The sequence below is a fragment of the Peromyscus maniculatus genome, chromosome 20 (genome assembly GCF_049852395.1).
Source record: "Peromyscus maniculatus bairdii isolate BWxNUB_F1_BW_parent chromosome 20, HU_Pman_BW_mat_3.1, whole genome shotgun sequence".
Lineage (NCBI taxonomy): Eukaryota > Metazoa > Chordata > Mammalia > Rodentia > Cricetidae > Peromyscus > Peromyscus maniculatus.
The window spans coordinates 48,374,325-48,384,741 of record NC_134871.1 but is presented as its reverse complement, the minus strand read 5'-3'; positions in this window follow the sequence as shown (position 1 = coordinate 48,384,741).

Sequence of the window (10,417 nt, the reverse complement as noted above, 5' to 3'; positions counted from 1 at the left end):
ATTGTGGTTATGGAGCAGGATCACTGCGAGGCTCTCTGTGGCTGGACCGGTGTTGCTGCGTGGTGATGCCTTCTACTCAAAGCATTTAGAATTGCCATAATCCTCCCTGACTCCTCGAGGCTTCAGGTCTGATTTTTTTTAACACAGAGGGTTTAATAAAGATTTTACTTTTAAAATTACTTTTATTCGCGCGCACGCGTGTGTGAGTGATGCACAGAGGGCGTCAATCCTCTGGAGTTACAGCTGATTGTGAACTCACCTCTGGGGGGGGGCGGAAGTGAAATTTAGGTCTTCTACAAGAGTAGCAAGCATTCCTTAACTGCTGAGCCATCTCTCCAGCCCCAAGATTTCTTATTTGTTTGTTTGTTTGTCTATTTTTGACACAGGGTCTCTCGGGAAGCAGAGACAGGTGGATCTCTGAGTTCCAGGCCAGCTTGGTCTTCAGAGTGAGTTCCATAATGGAACTCACTCTAAGACCCTTCCGGGGTCTTTGAGGGAGTTAAAGAATAAATAATTGGAACTTTTTGCTCAAATTTCTAAAGGTCTTATTGTTGTGCCCAGATCGTGACCCCCAGAGAGACCACCAAAGACGAGCATGCCGGAATGCAAAAGCAAGGTTTAATTCTGGATATCCAAAAGCAATACAAGCCTAGGCAGGGACTTCGTCCAATACATCCAACACAGTGGAGGCTGGAGGAAGCGCCCACCTGTCTGCAAGCTCAGTTTTTAAAGGGAAAAGTCACAAGGTTACATCATTTAGGGGTGCTAGTAGGGGTACAATTCTGATTGGCTCGCTTCTAGGGACTTCTAGAAATTACTTCTAAGGGAGTGGTTGCCTGCCACCATTTCTCATTGGCTGCCCTCAGGTGGAGGCATTTCTGTGATCAGTTACCCTGGAAACCAGGGAGAGGACATTCCATAGTCTGGCAGGCATTACCTCGTGACTATCTTGTGGCTCTGTACTTTTACACTTCCTGGTTTCTGGAATCTGAACTGACTGGTCTCAGTAACTTCTGGCCTGTTCCAGTAACTTATGGCCTGTAGCTAAAAGGAGCAGTCTTAGGCCTTTAGTTTTGGGGTGAGAGCATTTTGGTCTTATTTTGGTTCCACATTTCCCCCTTCTCATGTGCCTAATGGAACCCAATCATGGGTTTTGGACAGTTAGCTCCTAAGTATCCCTCTCTAATAATGGCCATGTATAGTTAGACATCTTGTCCCTATGCCAGGGGGTTTTCTTTTGACCCAGCATTTCAGCCTTTTCTGAACAGGGAATATGGGTGACGTTCTCTTCTGGAACTGCTTCGAGCTGGCATTGGGGCGCCGATATCAGGGGGCCCCAAAAGGCTGAAAAGCTAGTCAAAGACTGGGCAAGGGGGCATTTGTCAGAAGCATGTAGCTGCCTGACCCCATAGGGACAGACAGGGAAGAACCATGTTAGCTGGGCTGGTCCACGTCAGCTTTTAGCAAGTTTGGAGCTCACAGTCATCTCGAGCAGTGGAGTCAGCGACTGAAACCTGGAGGTGACTGCCAGCTGAGTAGAAATCTGTTGAGACAAATTTAAACTAGGAACAGAAGTTAAAATTTATGAACTTATTTGGAACCCTTAGGTCCATACCCTTAGTAATGGGAAAAACAGTAGTCCCAAGACCAGGAGAGAGGAAAAATACCATCTTTAGGAATACTTATCTGGGGTCCTTTCAACCTCTGTGAAATGGGTCTAGGTTTTTATGGCTCTTTTGATCCTTTGAGGCCTACTTACAAAATGACATAAAAGTTTTAGATACATTAGTATTACCAATCTGTACTGAAATACATATTGTAGACAAAACAGGTAATGGGTATCTTGTAAAACAGCAGAAGTGGACTCATACCTTTGAGTCCCAACAAGAACTACAGATTTGGGTTAAAAGCTTGTGCATTTTCCTTCTGTCCAGAAAGCCAGGTATAAATTGGACAGAGATTTTTGACCTGATGAGAAGCACTTTTAGGTTTACATTTAGACATCCAAAATGTTGAGCTTGTGACTGAATAGTAAGTAGTCATTGCTCTACCAGCTCATCAGGGCTCCTAAATGTTAAGCTCTAAACCATAGAACAGGAGAGTAATCTGAAACATATCTCATTTTGGACTCATATCTGAACCTTTATGACTTACTTAAACTTTTGTATCTTAGAACATTTTCCTAAAAGTGAGCTAACAAGCTAGCTATAGCCTTGCAGAAGGATCTGGTTGATGCTGCCATGCTGACAAAGTTAGAGCTAGCCCAGCCATCAGTACTATCAGAAATCTGAGAAGGATAAACTATATCTGAGTGCAGACCAAGAAGCTTCCAATCCTATAAATTACAGGGATCAATCCCTACCCAGGTCTCCATATGTTGGAGGCACCAGTCAGAACAGTATCAATCTTCTTCCGCCATCAGGTCCATAAGGCAGAGTATTTTTCCTGTGGAATAGGGACATGGAAGACTGACCTTGATCACGCAAAAGGGTGCAATCAATTCCAGTGTCCTACTGCTTGTCCACAGTCTGGGCTGGGTCCTGGCGGCAGGCGTTTCACTGGGGCATCTTGCCCTGTGGTCAGCGTTGTCATATTTCAGGCAGAGACGTTGTGGTGCCTCGTACGTAATCTTCTTTGGAGACCTTGGGTCACTGCTAGGATCTGGAAGCCTGTCTGATATAGTAAGCTTTTAGATCAACATTTAAATGCCATATTCTGCAGATCTCTGAAGTATGAGGGCTGTCCAGGCATATCTGAATAGACAAACTTTGTTTCTAATTACTTGTTTAAAGCTCAACCCTAAAAACATATGCAAGAGACTGAGTAAATGAGTAAACTTACATCAGTACTTACTTACCCTGACTACAATTAAAAAAACATGATTACTTATGACTGACTATTTATGTTCTCTAACAGTCTACAATAAGTAGCCTAAAAACAATGCTTTTAAGTTGAAGCTCTTCTAGCATCAAATACAGGTTCAGTGAGGAAACCAAAACAAAATATCATTATACAACATTCTTAAGCCTGAACGTACCTTGGGTAAGAAGAAACATTTTTTTTAAGCCATTGGTTTTTAACTATAAAAACTGTTCTTAAAAGACTGATATCTTTCAAATGTCTTCCACCACTGCAACTAGACTCTTTTTGGAACTCTAGTCCTGCCATACATTTGCAAACCTCAGCTGTTTCCTATGATTCCTTTATGTTGCAAAGTTTGGCTGCCAGAGCAAGGTATATTCCTGTGAATAAAAGCATCGATGTGCAGCTTTAATATTAATCAAATACCTTATTTATTAAACATATGTTGCCATCTATTTAAATTCTCTAGAAACTTGCTGTTGAACACTTGGTAAAGACATAAGTATTAGGTGTTAACCCGAGTAGATCTTTATAACCAGCCAAGATGGAGGGAGCCACGTGGTTGCTGTTTAAAGCTCATTTTTCTAAACAATAATTACTTGCACACATACACACAGTTGGATCCAAGTTACACACATACATACATACAGTTAAAGCTTGCTTACATTTTCAAGTCACATGCCTGTATACATACACACATAAGCAGTTTGCAGAATCATTAGCCATTCTTAAGATGAAAACCAACTTTTAAATTCAGTATTTGCAGTATAAGAAACCATAAAAGTTTACATCACATCCTCTCTGACTTTCTACAACCTTCCATGTACCTTCAGCCCATAACTTTGATCCCTCAGACATTTACTCTAGACAAATTTCACCTTTTCTTTTCCTTCAAAACAGAAACTCTTACCAAAGTCTTTCTTGTGATTTCCCTCAGTACTCTAGATTATATTGTAAAGTTACAATATTTTAAACAACAACAGAAATACATGCATATACCATAACAAGAATAACTCTCAATTTGCATTTGCATCCGCACTGTACCACAGACGAGAAACTGTTGGTGACATTCCATTCTTGGAGCCAGACCTAGATCAGGTTTTAGCCCCAGGGCAGGTCTTGGGAGCCCCACCCAACAGCATGGAAGAGGAGGACGGGGAAAGCGGGGGAAAGCATGCACCATGGAGACAAAAGATTGCTGTTAACCTCAGACCCTCAAGTACACGAGAATGGCAGACTGAAAGTGACTCCATGCCCTGGCTGGGCCCACAGACCTGTAGGCCACTCCTCAGCTGTGACCCTTGAGGGGCAGTTAGTTCTCCACCAGCCCCCTCACTGAGCTCCTTGAGGCTCCTGCTGGCTCCTGCCAGCTCTGCCCCATGTCCACACAGGAGCCCAGCCAGAACCTGCCCGCCATATCTGGGCCCCACAGTGCTCACAGCCCGCTCTAGCACAAAGCCATGCCTAGTTCCCATGCAGCCAAGCCTCTACTCCACAGCTTTTTGAGCGAGCTGGGGCCCGAACCCGCTGCATCTAGGCCCCCGTGATGCTCACGGGCCGCCTAGCCCTCTCAGCGGCGCCCTGGGTCCCCGAAGTAGCAGCTGTGCAGCCGCAAGCTTTCTGCTGCCTGCTGCCTGCTGCCTGTGCTCTGGTCAGAGAGAGCAAGGAAGCAATGTTAGGTTAGTCTGTGCCAGTTCAACCACCAAAGGGGTCTCCATCCCTTCGGCTGGCAATCAGCCCACAAATCCCAATGCATACACAAGCTCAGGCATAAAACACTCACACATGTGGCCACAGTTCTCACACATGTATACATTTATGAAGGTATAACAAATAACACTGACGAACAAGATAGGCAGACAAAAAGGAAGAACAAGGGCCCTACAGATGGTCCAGGCAGACGAGAGTCCCGAGAGGGAGCCTCGATAATGCCAAAGACCTACAGATGGGACAGGGACAATTCAACAGAGTCTCCCGATCCCCAGATGGATCCAAACAGACGGACCCCTCATGGGCATCTCCCGATCCCCAGACGGATCCAAACAGACGGACCCCTCTCAGGCGTCCTAACAGACGGACCCCTCTCGGGCGTCCTATGACGGGGGGACCTGTAAGGACCCCCGCGTCCTGATGAGGGGTTGGAACGTCTTCCAACTCCTCCAGCGTCACCTTACAGGCGCGTCCGCCAAGGTGAGCCTGTCAGATTCAACCGCCGGCTTCGGATAAGAGAATGAAAGTAACAGGAAAACACAGACAAGAAAATGGAGCGCTCTTACCGATCGGTGCAGATGAACCTCCGGAGCTCTTAGGGGTCCCGGCGGGGGGTCTCTGGGGATCCCGGAGAGCCCCCAAATGTTGTGCCCAGATCGTGACCCCCAGAGAGAGACCACCAAAGACGAGCATGCCGGAATGCAAAAGCAAGGTTTAATTCTGGATATCCAAAAGCAATACAAGCCTAGGCAGGGACTTCGTCCAATACATCCAACACAGTGGAGGCTGGAGGAAGCGCCCACCTGTCTGCAAGCTCAGTTTTTAAAGGGAAAAGTCACAAGGTTACATCATTTAGGGGTGCTAGTAGGGGTACAATTCTGATTGGCTCGCTTCTAGGGACTTCTAGAAATTACTTCTAAGGGAGTGGTTGCCTGCCACCATTTCTCATTGGCTGCCCTCAGGTGGAGGCATTTCTGTGATCAGTTACCCTGGAAACCAGGGAGAGGACATTCCATAGTCTGGCAGGCATTACCTCGTGACTATCTTGTGGCTCTGTACTTTTACACTTCCTGGTTTCTGGAATCTGAACTGACTGGTCTCAGTAACTTCTGGCCTGTTCCAGTAACTTATGGCCTGTAGCTAAAAGGAGCAGTCTTAGGCCTTTAGTTTTGGGGTGAGAGCATTTTGGTCTTATTTTGGTTCCACATTATAATGAAAAAACCATGAGCCAGATATCGGGGTAAATGCTGAAAGATCAGAGAGACAAAAGAACAAACCACTGCCACATCTTACCTCTAGGACTCCCCAACATGAAAAAGCAAATAATTAAACAGTTTTCCTTAGTTATGATAAAAAGTAAATTAGGCATAAAACTCTAGACCCACAAAAATAGATAATAAAAAATATTCTCTACTTTTGCCAAATACAAATGAACTGGATATTGTAACTATAATTCTTACTTGATAACTGTTTTGTTGTATATAATTTTACTATGTTGAACTGAAAACCTTTTTTTATTTAGACAAAAAGGGAGAAATGCTGTGGAGTAATCCGTCTGTACACTGTGAAAATGTGTTCCTCTTATTGTTAATAAAAAGCTGATTGGCCAATAGCTAGGCAGGATTTTGGGGGCAGAATGCATTCTGGGAAGAAGAAGGGTGGAGTCTTGGAGGTCCTGAAGAGATGTAGAGAAGAGCAAGATGGACGTGTGGTATTGAAGAAGGTGCGAAGGGATGCCAAGTGGCAGAGGGTAGATAAGAACTGTGGGTTAATTTAAATATAAAAGTTAGCTAGTAACCATCTAGCTATCGGCTGAGCATTTATAATTAATAATAAGTCCCTGAATGGTTATTTGGGGGCAGCCACGGAGACACAGAGAAACTCCGCCCGCATTCCAGGACAGCTGAGAGTTGCACAGGGAAATCCAGTCTTGAAAAAAAAGTTTGATGCTGAAAAAAAAAATTAAGGGGTTGAGGATTTAGCTCAGTGGTAGAGCGCTTGCCTAGCAAGCACAAGGCCCTGGGTTCGATCCTCAGCTCCAGAAAAAAAATTTTTTTTCCCGATCTAAACTAGATTCTAGAGGAAACAATTATTTTTGCATTTTCAGGTATAACAAATGTTGATGCTGGGCCTGGGGGTTCAAGCCTTTAATCCCAGCTACTCAAGCGTTTCTGGCAAGTTCAAGGCCTGCCTGGGATGTAAAGTGAGTTCAAACCCAGCCTGGTAAATGCAGTGAAACTCCTTCTCTTAACCACTGAGCCATCTCTCCAGCCCTGTGAAACTCCTTCTCAAAAAGTAAAAAGAAAGCCAGGGAAACACCTCAGAGGTGGCGCACTTACCTAACATGTGGCCAATCCTAAATTCAACCCCAGTGCTGAAGAGGAAGAAAGGGATACAAAAGAATTGTTTCAGATCCAGAAACAACCAGCATACTAAGCCAGAAAAAAAAGTAACTATGTAGCTACCACCACAGTGGTGGCCCACGACTTCAATCTCATTACTTGGAGAAACAGAAACAGGCAGATCTCTGAGTTTGAGGCCAGCCTGGTCTACAAAGTGAGTTCTAGGACAGCTGGTGCTACACAGAGAAACCCTGTCTCAAAAAAAAAAAAAAAAAAAAAAAAAAAAGTGTGTTTCAGAACATTTGCTTCCTAGGTTTTGAGAACTTTGGGTTGCTTCTGTTTTAATTTGGGGCGGGTTCTTATTCTGCACTCTGGCTGACCTGGTGCTTGCTATGTAGCCCAGGCTGGCCTCAAACTTGCGATAATCCTACTACATCAGCTTCTCCGGTGCTAGGATTACAGGTAGCTCAGGGCTTTACAGTTTCGTTTGTTGTGTCTTGTTATTTGGGATAAGGTCTCTCTGTGTAAGCCACGCTGGCCTCCAGCTTGTGGTTGTCTCAACTTCACAAGCTCCTGGGCTTTTAGGTGTGTACATTGAGGCCCAGCTTATTTTTTATTCTTCATGCAAGCGTCAATATCCCAAACTTAGATTCCCTGCTTATAACTACTTGCATATATTTCACCAACTTATTAGGCAGCACTTTTTACCTCTTCTAGAACACACACTTTAAAAAATATTTATTTGGAGCTGGAAAGGTGGCTCAGTGATTAAGAGCACTACTGGTTACTCTTCCAGAGGACCCTGGTTCAATTCCCAGCAACCACACCGGCAGCTCTCCGCTGTCTGTAACTGCAGCCCTAGGAGTTCCGATGTCTTCACACAGATACACATGCAGTCAAAACACCAATACACATAAGATGCATATAAACGCACTTTTAAAATAAATAAATAAATAAAAATCTAAAAAGACTTATTTTAATTTGTGAATGTGTGTGTGTTTATTTGCATGTTCATGCAGGTGCTTATGGGAGCCAGGAGAGGCTGTTAGAGGGTGAGAGGGTGAGCTGGAGTTACAGGCAGCAGCGAGCTGCCCAGGGTGCCAGGAACTGAACTCTGGTCCTTTGCAGAACAGGAAGCCCTCTACCGCGGAGCCATCTCTAGCCCCCAGATCACACACTTTAGAGGAATGCAGAACTAGACAATCATAAGAGCCCTCAAGGGTCCTTCCTCACTGGATGCTTTTTCTCATTTTCCTTTGTGGTGGCTTCCTTCTTATCCCTCCAGTCAGCTACTCTGTGGGCTTAGTCCCTAAGTCCCTTTTCTATCTGCCTGTCTACCTTAACTCCCTAGTAGTTTATGTGGTCCAGGAGGCTTGAGTACCACCTATACTAACTATCAATCTCTATCTTTACCCCAGACCCCACTAAAGAAGCTGGATCATGGGTTATGTAATTGGATATCAAAGGCACCTCAAAATTGGCATGTCCTAGCTAGGGCTGTAGCTTTGTGGTAAGGGCTTCCTAGCACATGTAAGGCTCTGGGTTTGATCCCTAACATCAATAATAATAGTAATAATAATGATGATGATAATAGGGCTGGAGAGATGGTTCAGTGGTTAAGAGCACCAACTGCTCTTCCAGAGGTCCTGAGTTCAATTCCCAGCAACCACATGGTGGCTCACAACCATCTGTAATGAGATCTGGTGCCCTCTTCTGGCCTGCTGGGACACATGCAGGCTGAATACTGGATACATAATAAATAAATAAATCTTTAAAAAATGATAATAATAATAATAATAATAGCCTGGCAGTAGTGGTGCATGCCTTTAATCCCAGCACTTGAGAGGCAGAGGCAGATCGTTGAGTTCAATGCTAGCCTGGTCTACAGAGCAAGTTCCAGGATAGCCAGGGCTATACAGAGAAACCTTGTCTCCAACATAATAATAATAATAACAACAACAACAACAATTCCAAATTAACCTTCTGACTTTCAGGTTCAACCCAGTTTCAACTACAGTTTTCCCTTCTCAGTTAAGGACAACTTTAGCCTTTCAGTTGCATATGGGGGTTCCTGCAAATGCTATGGCCAGCAGGAAAAATGAATAGCAAGGTAAGAGGTAAGAAGGGAAATCAGGTTCAGCACAACATGGCCAGTGCATGCTTACACTTCTAGAGTCTGACACTGGGCAGTTGATTTTAGACACATTTAAGTACAATACGATTTTGGAAAAAAGTTTCCTGGTGACAGTTATCTCAATCCCATGTGCACAATAAAGCTTTAGGCGTGACTACATCAAAACTTTTGGCAAAGTACATGTGACCTCTACCATGGAGATGGATTCTATAGTTCAAGAGCCTCTGGTCTGGTGTGGTCTGTGATCAAGATAGCACAGAGGTCACCAGGCTGTAAAGTACATGTGACATCTCCCCTAAGGATGGGTCTATTGACTGAGAAACAAAGCTAAAGGTAAAGGCCTAGGGAGGGGAAGTCTGGGGCAAAGATTCTGAGGGATTCGAGCCTCACCTTACAGGCTTTTAAGCGCATCCAGTCCCAGGCTTCTGAGGGGAAAAGAGGTCTACACATCCCTTGAAGAGATAAGCCTGTGTGCTTAACATTCCTGGTTTTCCTAGTGTTTCCACAGCCGGCCTCCCCTCCCCTCCCTCTCTCACACTCCATGTTCAAGGCATCTGCAAATCTTGCTGGCTCTACTTCCAGAAATAGTCCCATAAGCTAGGTCTCACCACCTTGTCTCCATCATTCTCCTCTACTCCGCCCGTTCATCTGCACTGTCATAGCTGCCTCCGCTCTCCTGCTTTCCTTTAAACCCTTATTTGTACAATTACATTTGAGTTGAGACTAGTTCCGTTGCTTGACGGCACATTAACTCGGCTTAGAAACACAGCTCTGGTGAGCAGATGAAAGCCCTGCACAGACTATGCGATCTTTCATCACAGGGGGGTTGATTTGTGCAAGGCTCCTTTGTAAATGGAAAAGCGGGACTTCAAAGGAGAAGGACCAGAGCAGCCTCGGGCTCCTGGAACAGGGCACTCTGCGGCTGAAATCCTGCTTTTTTTCTCTTGATCTTTTGCCTGGGGTTTGAGGTAGGAAATGCTCTGGTTTAGTTATATCCCGGCCTGGCTAGGCTTTGCAGACGGATGTGTGTGAGGCTCCTTTTTTCACAGGCATGAGGTTTGTTTGTAGTTCACCTCCTGCTCTGCTTGCTTCACTGCCCAGATCACTATCTCCGAAGCCCTACCCACCCCATCCTGCACTTGCACTTTGCCAGTCAGAGCCAGAAGCATCATTGTGGATCCTCCAGTATAGGCTTCATCAAACAAAATCTAAACTGAGGCACACTCTATAATAAAAAGGCCAGTGAAGGGGCAGGCTGTCTCCTTATTGCTTCCTACATTCTATCTTTTCCTTTCACCATAGACTTTGAAGACTATATTGTTCTTGGCCACAAATAAACAATCTACTTATTTGTCTGGTTGTTGTTTTG